Consider the following 14356-nt stretch of genomic DNA (forward strand, 5'->3'; position numbering starts at 1 on the left):
CGCCTGCGCCGCTGCCGCACTCTGCCGCCGCCGCTGCCGCTTGCCGCCGCCCTGTCGGAGCCCCGCCGGAGAGCCGTTGCCGCCGAGGTAGTCGCCGGCCGGTTTTTGGAAAAAACCGATTTGGTTTTTTTGAAAACCCTAGTTCCGTTTTTTAAATAAATAGATCAGTTTTTTTCCGGTTTATTTATTTTTCAAGCGCCCGTTCGTCCGTTCATTTTAACGAACGCGTTTTTCGTTTAGTTTCTGTTAACGAACGTTCGTCCGTTAACTGTTCATCGTTTTTCTTTTTCTCGGATTAAATCCGCGGTTTTTCTGATCGCGATCTCTGATCCGATGTTCGTTCTAGTTTAACTTTTCGCTCGTCTATCGGAATCAGGCGATTCAAGCGCCTGGAGTTTTGTCTCGAAACCCTCTTTCCGTTTAACCAACTCAAACAAGTTTTTGCCACTTAAAAAATTGCCTTAGACCCGGAATAGTAAATGAAGCTTGTTTCTCTTGCCGTTTGTCTTTTGTTGCTTCGTTCGTTTTGATTCTTTTTGCCAACCGGAGTTCTTAAGTTGAACTTTCTGGTTAGTTCTCTTGTTCGAGTTTTACCTGTGCATTAGTTGAGTACTTATTGTATGTTTGTTTGTTTGCGATAGACTACCCGAAGTGCGCCGCATGCTACTTCGAATCGCTAGGTTTCCCGGATCATCAGCAAGGCAAGTAACACTTTGATCATACCTCCTACTACCCAGTTTTATTGCATTAGATCAATCCTCACACATTGCATCATTAGGATCTAATTAAATTGTGGGTTTGGGGAGTAGTTGAGGTAGAACCTATTACCTATTTATTATCAAACCTTTGGGAGTTACTCTACGTTTGCTTATTATTGCTATGCTATGCTAGTAGACGTGGATTGGGTGAGTGTATCCATGACAGATGTGAGCTTTGTTAATTAATGGTTTATTTAAGGTGGCAACCTAAACACACATCTGGGTGGATTGAGGCACCTGGGTATTCCAGCGATTGCCTGTTTTCTTTTGGACCGCCACCCAGGCTCAAAGGGATCACGAGATTATTCATACTAGAAACTTCTGTGTGCAGCCACAAGCTACTATGGGCTCTAGCATAGTTGACTAAGTTGTGCGAACTCTTACAGTGGTAGACTAGCAGATGTAGGGGGTGTAGGTTGGTACGGTCTACCCATTCGTAAGATGCTAGCGCTTTCGAAAGACTATGTCTCGGTCATCCGTTTCTCAAACACCATGTAGTGCGAGAAAACCAATGGAGGAGATCGAGTCTTGTGGGGAAAAGTGCGCAAACCTCTACAGAGTGTATAAACTAATCATGGTTAGCCGTGTCCCCGGTTATGGACGTCTGGAGTATCTAGTACCTGTATTATCATGTGAATCTCATCATGTTACTCTAAAGTTAATTGTTGGGTTTTAATGATGATGCTTAATTGGGATTGAGAATGCTGTCAACCATTCTCAATATTTAACAACTACCATGATAGTTAAATAAAATTTATTCCTTTGCAGTAGGGAAAAATTGGCTTTACCCAAAACTTTAACCATAGAGCTTTCCACCAGCCATATATGCATATAGAATAGCCTATTTTATTCCATCACTCTCTATGTGTTACATTGCCAGCATATTCCACGTGCTGACCCATTTTGGGCTGCAAGGTTAATGTTGCAGACTTTTCAGACGGCGATTAAGGTGCCTTTAGGTCATGGTTCTATACTCAGTGATGCCGTTGGAGTTGATGGACTCACTTATCTTCCAAGCCTTCCGCTGTTATCGTTTTTAGATGGCCTTAAGCCATATTTATTGTAATAAGTTCTCTTTTGAGACACTCGATATATTAAGTGTGTGATTGCTACTCTGTTATAAATCCTTCAAGTACTATGTGGTGTCAGCATTACTGATCCAGGGATGACACCGGAGCACAGAGATTGGACCGTTTGAGGTCTGGTCACTAGAAGATGGTATCAGAGCACACGCTGACTGTAGGACACGACCACTAAGCTAAAGCCCTAGATCACTACTTACTCTTCTCCTTCTGACCTCTCATCTTTTCTACTCTTTTAGGATGGCGGATGCATGGAACAAGTTCATACAGCTGGATGAAGATACACCCTTTGGACGTCACTTGAAGGAAGTCACCAGATACCTAAACATATGAGTACCAAGCTTCACCGGGACCTATAACGCCACATTACCTGAAGAACAACGCTGGATGATTCAAATTCAAGTTCCAAGACGGACGTTCATGCCAGTCACTGAGCCCATAGAGTTTTATTTTGATGCACCAACTTGGAGTCTAGGAAAGAGCATGGCAGCTCACATTGCCATGGGACGCATTGGAGAAGTTTATCGCAATGATCTCAAGGATACTATCTACCAGATTTGTGGGTGCCGAGATGAGCACTGGGAGATGATCAGCACCAGGAAGGATAGATCAATTGCAGCTTTTATCTAGGAGTTAAACCAGCACATTCGACGTCAGGAGAACCAGATGTGCGTAGACATGATAGATCTAAAGAAAGCAAGGACAAGAATCAAGGAACTGGAGGAAGAACTCAAGGCTACACGTGAAGATTATGAAGAGGAAATCGAAGTACTAGTGGAGAAGAATGACGATCGGATCAAGAAGATTGGAATATTCATGGGAGACCCTACACTAGTAGAAGAAGACGAAGAACCCAAGGAGATTCGCCCGAAAGACTACATCATCATCGACGACACCGACTCGGATCCAGATGATAGTGATGATGACTATGTTGATGAAGCTGGAGCAGATATTATGGAGTCTGCAACCGAAGAATATTTCTAGTAGACCACCCCATCAGTAGTAGTAGTCCACCATGTAAATATAGTAGTCCGAGAACTTTTTCGATAGTTAGATCGATTGTATGCCCTTTTTTGATTGATTGAATGAAGTGAATTGTTTGCTTCTGCCTCATGTGCATATGGGTAGTGTTTTCTCTTTAGACCCCCTCTATTCTTAATCTCATCTTTTCTAAACCCTCAGATGCCTCCGAGACGTGACCCCAGATTTACCTTCCCACCGGAGCTCACCCAGTTGAACCAGCAGCAGAACCCATTGATGCAGTTGCTAGTCCAGAATCAGAATCAGGGGAACAACAACAACAACCCACCACCACCACCACCTATTGATCACTTAGCCCGTTTTCTTAGGCTGAATCCACCGGTGTTTTCCAGTAGCACCGAGCCGATAGTAGCAGATGATTGGCTCCGCAAGACAGCTAGAGAGTTGACCACAGCAGGACACACAGATGTGGAAAAGGTGAAGTTTGCCGCACATCAGCTTGAATGACCCGCAGCCTCATGGTGGGAGAATTTCACAGCCACTTTCCCTATCGACACTGACACGTGGGACCAGTTTCAGCAGGCTTTTCGTACTGCCCATGTTTCAGCAGGAGCTATGGCCATGAAGAAGCGAGAGTTTCGCAACTTACGCCAAGGAGGACGGGCAGTTGGCCAGTATATGGAGGACTTTAGTAAGTTAGCACGTTATGCCCCAGATGACGTTGCTACGGATGCAGCTAAACAGGAGAAGTTTCTGGAAAGACTGAATGATGAGTTGAGCATGCAGTTGATGGTAGCAACCTTCAACAACTACCAGGAGTTGGTAGATCGTGCTCTCATGATTGAAGGGAAGCAACAACAGATCGAGAACCGCAAGAGGAAGTATGGACAAGGGAAGTAAAATTCTGGAGCTCAGCAGAAGCCACGTTTTACCCCTAGACCGGGAGGACATTTCCAGCATACCCATGGAGGAGGTAGCTCGCACAATCACAATGGCCCCAAGACTAGTAATGGGAATGGAGGAAGCAACGGCCAGAACCGCACCAACCCATCAACCCCAGCCAAGAAACACTTGAGCCAAGTCACTTTCTTTAAGTGCCAGAAGACCGGACATTATGCCAACGAATGTCCTGAATCACAGAATGGAAATGGCAATGGAAGCTCTGGGAAGAAGCCGAACCCTTTCAATAGGGGACAGGTGAACCACGTTAATGTGGAGGAGGTTGAAGAGCAGCCGGATGCAGTAATCGGTAAGTTTTTGGTTAAGTCATTTACTGCACTCGTTCTTTTTGATACTGCTGCATCGCATTCATACATATCAAGGGGATTTGTGGATAAGTATAAACTGCCAACCCAAGCCCTTAGGTCACCCATGTTAGTAACCTCGCCTGGAGCAGAGTATAAGGCTAGCCTATGGTGTGATCGGTTACCATTGAGGATTGGTAACTATGTATTTCCCTCAGACCTAATAGTGTTGGAATCTCAAGGATAATATGTGATATTAGGCATGGATTGGTTGTCAAAGTATGAAGGGAATATTGAATGTGCCAGTAAGTCAATTTTTCTTACCACCCCAGAAGGAAGAAGGATCAAGTATGCATCACGGCATGTGCCAAACAGGACTCAAGTAAATTGCCTAACAGGAGTTGTGTAGGAGGAAGTACCAATAGTGAATGATTTCCCTGATGTATTTCCTGAGGAATTGCCAGGCATGCCATCGGATAGAGATATTGAGTTTTTGATTGAGCTTTTGCCAGGCATAGGGCCAATATCAAAGAGACCATATAGGATGCCCGCAAAGGATTTGGTGGAGATTAAGAAGCAGATTAAGGAGTTATTGGATAAGGGATATACTCGCCCAAGTTCTTCACCTTGGGGATCGCCAGTACTTCTAGTGGAGAAGAAGGATGGATCGCTAAGGATGGTTGTTGATTATCGAGGTTTGAATGAAGTAACCATCAAGAACAAGTACCCACTACCAATGATCAATGATCTATTTGATTGATCGCAAGGAGCTAAGGTATTTTCCAAGATCGATCTGCGATCAGGATACCACCAGTTGAAGATTCGAGAACAAGATATACCTAAGACGGCTTTTACCACTCGGTATGGGCTGTACGAGTATACCGTTATGTCATTTGGTCTGACTAACGCACCTGCATATTTTATGAACATGATGAACAAAGTGTTTATGGAGTTTTTGGATAAGTCCGTCGTAGTGTTCATTAATGATATCCTGGTTTACTCAAAGAATGAAGAGGAGCATAAGGAACACTTGCGTTTGGTACTTGGTAAACTCAGAGAACATAAATTATATGCCAACTTTAGTAAATGTGAGTTTTGGTTGAAGGAAGTTGGATTTCTCGGACACGTTATATCGGGAGAAGGTATAGCAGTAGATCCCACTAAAGTTGATACCGTGACCAATTGGGAAGCTCCAACAATAGTTGGAGAGATCCAGAGTTTTCTTGGACTCCAGGATAGTACCGGAGATTCATTGAGAATTTCTCAAGGATTGCGAAGCCTATGACGGAGTTGTTGAAAAAGGATACCAAGTTCATATGGACTGAGGAATGTGAGGCCAGTTTCTAGGAATTGAAGAAACGTTTGGTTACATCACCTGTGCTGATTTTGCCAGATCAGACCAAGGATTATGAGGTGTATTGCGACGCTTCACGTCGAGGACTTGGAGCAGTGCTTATGCAGGAAGGAAGAGTTGTTTCCTATGCCTCACGACAGCTTAAGCCTCATGAGTTGAATTATGCCACGCATGATTTGGAGTTAGCAGCCGTAGTGCATGCATTGAAAATTTGGAGACATTTTCTCATTGGAAACCATTGTGAGGTGTACACGGATCACAAGAGTTTGAAGTATATTTTCACGCAGAAAGAATTAAATCTCAGGCAAAGAAGGTGGTTAGAGCTCATCAAGAATTACGATATGAGATTACATTATCACCCCGGAAAGGCTAACGTAGTAGCTGACGCGTTGAGCCGTAAAAGCCATGTCAACACCCTAATGACGGGAGATTTACCAAGGGAGTTAGCTAAAAACCTTCATGAGCTATGTTTGGAGATAGTTCCGAGAGGCTATGTAGCAGCATTGGAGATTCAGTCTACCTTGATGGATAAGATTAGAGAAGCTCAAAGGACTGACAAGGATATTGCCTCTATTAAGGAGAAAATGAGCAAAGGAAAAGCTAAGGGATTTCGTGAGGATGAGCATGATACCCTATGGTTTGAAGACCGTGTTTATGTGCCTAATGATTCAGAGATCAAGAAGTTAATTCTGCAAGAGGCACATGATTTACCATATTAGATTCACCCAGGAAATACCAACATGTATTTGGATTTGAAGGATACCTTCTGGTGGACCGGAATGAAGAAGGATATTGCGGAGTATGTAGCAGTTTGTAATGTATGTCAGAGAGTAAAGGCAGAGCATCAGAAGCCAATAGGATTGCTACAGCCATTGCCGATACCTGAATGGAAGTGGGATAAGTTAGGCATGGATTTTATTACATGTTTACCTAGAACTCGTTCAGGCTATGACTCAATATGGGTTGCAGTCGATCGTTTGACAAAGGTAGCACATTTCATTCCAGTGAAGACTACCTATACCAGTGCAAAGTTGGCAAAGATATACATGACTAGAATCGTATGTCTGCATGGAGTTCCAAAGAGCATTGTATCAGATAGAGGAACCCAATTTACCTCAAAGTTCTGGAATCAGTTGCATGAAACTTTGGGTACCAGACTAGAGTTTAGTACAGCCTTCCATCCACAGACAGAGGGACAGACTGAGAGAGTCAATCAGATTTTGGAGGATATGATGAGAGCTTGTGCGCTAGATTACGGATCTAGTTGGGACGAGAATTTGCCATATGCAGAGTTCTCTTACAACAACAGTTATCAATCCATTTTGAAGATGGCCCCTTTCGAAGCCTTGTACGGAAGGAGGTGCAGGACCCCATTGTCTTGGGATGAAGTTGGAGACCGTCAGCTGTTTGGACCGGATCTGATTAAGGAGTCTGAACAGAAAGTGAAATTGATTCCCGACAAGCTCAAGGTAGCCCAGTCCAGGCAGAAGAGCTACGCAGATTCTAAACGCAAGGAGACAGTTTACGAAGTCGGAGACCGAGTTTATCTTCGAGTATCACCACTTCGAGGAGTTAAGCGCTTTGGAGTTAAAGGAAAGTTAGCGCCACATTTTTTAGGCCCATACAAAGTTTTGGAGCGTATGGGAGAAGTAGCCTATAAGTTGGAATTGCTCGAAGGATTGTCAGGAGTTCACGACGTGTTCCACGTTTCCCAGTTAAAGACGTGCCATGCTGAGATGGCTGATATACCGCTAAGAGATACAGTGCCACTGGAAGCAATTCAGCTGGACAGTGATTTGACCTATGAGGAGAAACCAGTTAAGATTCTAGAGTATGCCAGTCGAGTCACCCGCAGCAAGGTTATCAAGTTTTGCAAAGTTTAGTGGAGCCACCACACGGAGGATGAAGCCACCTGGGAGCGAGAGGAAGAATTGCTGAAGGACCACCCTCACCTATTTCCTAACCAACCTGAATCTCGAGGGCGAGATTCATCTTAAGGGGGGTAGGTTTGTAACATCCCAAATTTTCAATTTGGAATGTTATACATTAGATCATCATTCCATATCATATTTTATTGCTTTTCTGGTTGATCCTAGAAAATTCTACGCAACTCAAGGACCCTCGGAGAAAGTTGGGGATTTCGTTATTTTCATATTTGAGTTTTTCTCAAATTTTGAAGATAGGATCATTTGATTTTATTTATTTTATCTTCAGTTATTTCTATATTAAAAATATGAGAGAGGGAATAAAATGACTTTCCCAAAATAAAGAAATATTGAGGATTTAATAAAAAAATCAAATAAGATTTTAGTTTGGTTTTATTTGCTATTTTATTCGAATTTAGGAAAAATTGCACTTTTTGAAAAATTGCATTTAGAGCCAAAAAAATGTTCATCCTATTCTAAATATTTTATTTAGACGGGGAAAATTTGTTTTGGCATTTTTAGATTTTTATTTATTTTTCTAGAATTTTTTTAGGCGCAGCAAAATTGTTTAAAAAAAAACCCGCGCCCGACTGGGCCAAGGGCCCAGCCGAGCCAGGCCGGCCCAAGCCGCCGCCGCCGCCTTCCCCGCCAGACTCGGAGAGGAGTCCGAGCCAGAGCCGCGCCGCCTGTCGCCCCCTCCCCCAAGTCAACTTCCCCTTTCCCCTCTTAAATAGCCGCCTCGCCGCCGCCCTCTCGTCACCCCGCCGCCCCGCACCGCAGCCCACCACCGCCTGCGCTGCCGCACTCCGCCGCTGCTGCCGCACGCCGCTGCCGCTGCCGCTTGCCGCCACCCCGCTGCCCTGTCGGAGTCCCGCCGGAGAGCCGTCACCGCCGAGGTAGTCGTCGGCCGGTTTTTGGAAAAAAACCGATTTGTTTTTTGAAAACCCTAGTTCCGTTTTTTTAAAATAAATAGATCGGTTTTTTCTGGTTTATTCATTTTGTGAGCGCCCATTCGTCCGTTCGTTTTAACGAACGCGTTTTTCATTTAGTTTCTGTTAACGAACGTTCGTTCGTTAACTGTTCGTCATTTTTCTTTTTCTCGGATTAAATCCGCGGTTTTTCTGATCGTGATCTCTCATCCGATGTTCGTTCTACTTTAACTTTTTGCTCGTTTATCGGAATCAGGCGATTCAAGCGCCTGGAGTTTTGTCTCGAAACCCTCTTTCCGTTTAACCAACTCAAACAAGTTTTTGCCACTGTAAAAATTGCCTTAGACCCAGAATAGTAAACGAAGCTTGTTTCTCTTGCCGTTTGTCTTTCGTTGCTTCGTTCATTTTGATTCTTTTTGCCAACCGGAGTTCTTAAGTTGAACTTTCTGGTTAGTTCTCTTGGTCGACTTTTACCTGTGCATTAGTTGAGTACTTAGTGTATGTTTGTTTGTTTGCGATAGAGTACCCGGAGTGCGCCGCTTGCTACTTCGAATCGCTAGGTTTCCCGGATCATCAGCAAGGCAAGTAACACTTTGATCATACCTCCTACTACCCAGTTTTATTGCATTAGATCAATCCTCACACATTGCATCATTAGGATCTAATTAAATTGTGGGTTTGGGGAGTAGTTGAGGTAGAACCTATTACCTGTTTATTATCAAACCTTTGGGAGTTACTCTACGTTTGCTTATTATTGCTATGCTATGCTAGTAGCCGTGGATTGGGTGAGTGTATCCATGACAGATGTGAGCTTTGTTAATTAATGGTTTATTTAAGGTGGCAACCTAAACACACATCTGTGTGGTTTGAGGCACCTGGGTATTCTAGCGATTACCTGTTTTCTTTTGGACCGCCACCCAGGCTCAAAGGGATCATGAGATTATTGGTACTAGAAACTTCTGTGTGCAGTGACAAGCTACTATGGGCTCTAGCATAGTTTACTAAGTCGTGCGAACTCTTACAATGGTAGACTAGCAGATGTAGGGGATGTAGGTTGGTACGGTCTACCCATTCGTAAGGTGGTAGCGCTTCCGAAAGACTATGTCTTGGTCATCCGTTTCTCAAACACCATGTAGTGCGAGAAAACCAACGGAGGAGATCGAGTCTTGTGGGGAAAAGTGCGCAAACCTCTGCAGAGTGTATAAACTAATCATGGTTAGCCGTGTCCCCGGTTATGGACGTCTTGAGTATCTAGTACCTGGATTATCATGTGAATCTCATCATGTTACTCTAAAGTTAATTGTTGGGTTTTAATGATGATGCTTAATTGGGATTGAGAATGCTGTCAACCATTCTCAATGTTTAACAACTACCATGATAGTTAAATAAAATTTATTCCTTTGTAGTACGGAAAAATTGGCTTTATGCAAAACTGTAACCATAGAGCTTTCCACCAGCCATATATGCATATAGAATAGCCTATTTTATTCCATCACTCTCTATGTGTTACATTGTCAGCATATTCCATGTGCTGACCCGTTTCGGGCTGCAATGTTAATGTTGCAGACTTTTCAGACGACGATTAAGGTGCCTTTAGGTCGTGGTTCTATACTCAGTGATGCCGTTGGAGTTGATGGACTCACTTATCTTCCAAGCCTTCCGCTGTTATCGTTTTTAGATGGCCTTAAGCCATATTTATTGTAGTAAGTTCTCTTTTGAGACACTCGATGTATTAAGTGTGTGATTGCTACTTTGTTATAAATCCTTCAAGTACTATGTGGTGTCAGCATTACTGATCCAGGGATGATATCGGAGCATAGAGATTGGACCGTTTGAGGTCTGGTCGCTACACGTGGGCAGGTGGTTGACCCCCCTGGTGTGTTCTTAGTTCCATAAATCCTCAAATATTCTAGAAAAAATCATATTTAAATTTCAGGGCATTTGGAGAACTTTTATTTTGGAGGTATTTTTATATTGCATGGATAATCAGATAAGAGGCAGAAAAATATTTATTTTTATTTTATTTAATATAAATAATAGAATATAAAAGTGGGGTACAGAAGGTTGTGCCTTCTAATTTCATCTATCTCATGATCATCAAAAGGAATCCACTAACAAGGTTGATCAAGTCTTGTCAACGAACTCATTCCGAATAACATGGAACCGGAGAAATTTCGAATAACACTATGTTACCTCAACAGGGATATGCACATCCCCAATAATAAGAATATCATATTTCTTCTTGACGGTAGGAAGAGGAAATTCAAAACCTCCAAATATAATCGATGGAATTTTTCCAATAGAGTTGATACTATGAACTTGAGGTTGTTTCCTCGGAAAGTGTATCGTATGCTCATTGCCATTAACATGAAAAGTGACATTGCCTTAATGCAATCAATAACAGCCCCTGCAGTATTCAAAAAGGGTCTTCCAAGAATACTAGACATACCATCGTCCTTGGGAATATCAAGAATAACAAAGTCCGTTAAAATAGTAACGTTTACAACTACAACAGGCACATCCTCACAAATATCGACAGGTATAGCAGTTGATTTATCAGCCATTTGCAAAGATATTTCAGTGGGTGTCAACTTATTCAAATCAAGTCTACGATATAAAGAGAGAGCCATAACACTAACACCGGCTCCAAGATCACATAAAGCAGTTTTAACATAGTTTCTTTTAATGGAGCATGGTATATTGGGTACTCCTAGATCTCCAAGTTTCATTGGTATTCCACCCTTAAAAGTATAATTACCAAGCATGGTGGAAATTTCAGCTTCCGGTATCTTTCTTTTATTTGTAATAATATCTTTAATGTACTTAGCATAAGGATTGGTTTTGAGTATATCAGTTAATCGCATACGCAAAAAGATAGGTCTAATCATTTCAGAAAAGCACTCAAAATCCTCATCATCCTTTTTCTTGGATGGTTTGGGAGGAAAAGGCATGGGTTTCCAAACCCAAGGCTCTCTTTCTTTACCATGTTTCCTAGCAACAAAGTCTTTCTTACCATAACGTTGATTCTTTGATTGTGGGTTATCAAGATCAACAACAGGTTCAATTTCTATATCATTGTTATTACTAGGTTGAGCATCATCATGAACATTATTATTAGCATTATCACTAGTTTCAGATTCATTACCAGATTGAGTTTCAGCATCAGAAATAGAAATATCATTTGGATTCTCAGGTGTTTCAACAATAGGATCACTAGAAGCATGCAAAGTCCTATAATTTTTCCTTTTCTTCTTTTTAGAAGGACTAGGTGCATCTATATTATTTCTCTGAGAATCCTGCTCAATTCTCTTAGGGTTACCTTCAGGATACAAAGGTTCCTGAGTCATTCTACCAGCTCTAGTAGCCACTCTAACAACATTATCATTATCTTTACTATTCAATTCATTGAGAAAATCATTTTGAGCTTTAAGTACTTGTTCTACTTGAGTGGTAACCATAGAAGCATGTTTACTAATAAGTTTAAGTTCACCTTTAACATTAGCCATATAATCACCCAAGTGTTCAAGCATATTTGAATTGTATTTCAATTGTCGACCAAAATAAGCATTAAAGTCTTCTTGCTTAGCCATAAATTTATCAAACTCATCTAAGCATGGGCTAGCAAACTTAGTAAATGGGATTACAGCTTTATCATATCTATAGAGAGAATTTACCTTTACTACCTGTGTCGGGTTATCAAGACCATGAGTTTCTTCAATTGGTAATTGATTAAGATTATATGTTTCTTCAATAGGCGGTAAATTAAGACCATGTACTTCTTCAATAGGAAGTAAATTCTTAACATCTTCAGCTTTAATACCTTTTTCTTTCATAGATTAATTTGCCTCTTGCATATCTTCAGCACTGAGAAATAGAATACCCCTCTTCTTTAGAGTTGGTTTAGGAATAGGCTCAGAAATTGGCTCCGGAAGCGTCCAATTATTTTCATTTGTCAACATATTATTCAATAGAATTTCAGCTTCATCTGGTGTTCTTTCCCTGAAAACAGAACCAGCACAACTATCCAGGTAATCTCTGGAGGCATCGGTTAGTCCATTATAAAAGATATCAAGTATTTCATTTCTCTTAAGAGGATGATCAGGCAAAGCATTAAGTAATTGGAGAAGCCTCCCCCAAGCTTGTGGGAGACTCTCTTCTTCAATTTGCACAAAATTATATATATCACTTAAATCAGCTTGTTTCTTATGAGCAGGGAAATATTTAGCAGAGAAGTAATAAATCATATCCTGGGGACTACGCACACAACTAGGATCAAGAGAATTAAACCATATTTTAGCATCACCCTTTAATGAGAATGGAAATATTTTAAGGATATAAAAGTAATGAGTTCTCTCATCTTTAGTGAACAGGGTGGCTATATCATTCAATTTAGTAAGATGTGCCACAACAGTTTCAGATTCATAACCATGAAAAGGATCAGATTCAACCAAAGTAATTATATCAGGATCAATAGAGAATTCATAATCCTTATCAGTAACAAAGATAGGTGAAGTAGCAAAAGTAGGGTCAGGTTTCATTCTAGCATTTAAACATTGCTTACTCCATTTAGCTAATAATCTTTTCAGTTTAGTTCTATTATGGCACACTAAAATAGCTAAAGAAGCTTCTTGATCAAAGACATAACCCTTAGGAATAACAAGTGATTCTTCATCATCACTTTCATCAGTATCATCAGATTCAATATTTTCAATCTCTCTAGCCCTAGCAAGTTGTTCATCAAGAAAATCACTAAGTGGCATAGTAGTATCGGGCATAGATTCATCATAAGTATCATGCATAGCAGAAGTGGCATCATCGATAACATGCGACATATCAAAACGAATAGCAGAAGCAGGTGTAGGTGTCGCAAGCTTACTCAAAACAGAAGGTGAATGAAGTGCAGAGCTAGATGGTTGTTCCTCACCTCCCCTCGTAGTTGAGGGATAGATCTTGGTTTTTAGATCTCTCAAGTTCTTCATAATGATAATAAGATATATATCCCAAGTGACTCAAACAATAGAGCTATGCTCCCCAGCAACGGCGCCAGAAAATAGTCTTGATAACCCACAAGTATAGGGGATCGCAATAGTTTTCGAGGGTACAGAATTCAACCCAAATTTATAGATTCGACACAAGGGGAGCCAAAGAATACTCTCAAGTATTAGCAGCTGAGTTGTCAATTCAACCACACCTGGAAACTTAATATCTGTAGCAAAGTGTTTAGTAGCAAAGTAATATGATAGTAGTGGTAACGGTAGCAAAAGGTAACAGTAGTAAAAGTAATGTTTTTGATATTTTGTAGTGATGATAGCAATAGCAACAGGAAAGTAAATAAGCGAAGAACAATATATGGAAAGCTCGTAGGCAATGGATCGGTGATAGAGAATTATGCCGGATGCGATTCATCATGTAACAGTCATAACCTAGGGTGACACAGAACTAGCTCCAGCTCATTGATATAATGTAGGCATGTATTCCGAATATAGTCATACGTGCTTATGGAAAAGAACTTGCAAGACATCTTTTGTCCTACCCTCCCGTGGTAGCGGGGTCCTTACGGAAACTAAGGGATATCAAGGCCTCCTTTTAATAAAGAACCAGAACAAAGCATTAACACATAGTGAATACATGAACTCCTCAAACTACGGTCATCACCGGTAAGTATCCCGATTATTGTCACTTCAGGGTTAACGGATCATAACACATAATAGGTGACTATAGACTTGCAAGATAGGATCAAGAACACTCATATATTGATGAAAACATAATAGGTTCAGATCTAAAATCATGGCACTCAGGCCCTAGTGACAAGCATTAAGCATAGCAAAGTCATAGCAACATCAATCTCAGAACATAGTGGACACTAGGGATCAAACCCTAACAAAACTAACTCGATTACATGATAGATCCCATCCAACCCATCACCGTCCAGCAAGCCTACAATGGAATTACTCACGCACGGCGGTGAGCATCATGAAATTGGTGATGGAGGATGGTTGATGATGACGATGGCGACGAATTCCCCTCTCTAGAGCCCCGAACGGACTCGAGATCAGCCCTCCCGAGAGGTTTTAGGGCTTGGC

Source organism: Triticum dicoccoides, chromosome 2A, assembly GCF_002162155.2.
Source record: "Triticum dicoccoides isolate Atlit2015 ecotype Zavitan chromosome 2A, WEW_v2.0, whole genome shotgun sequence".
In the NCBI taxonomy this organism is placed as follows: Eukaryota; Viridiplantae; Streptophyta; class Magnoliopsida; order Poales; family Poaceae; genus Triticum; species Triticum dicoccoides.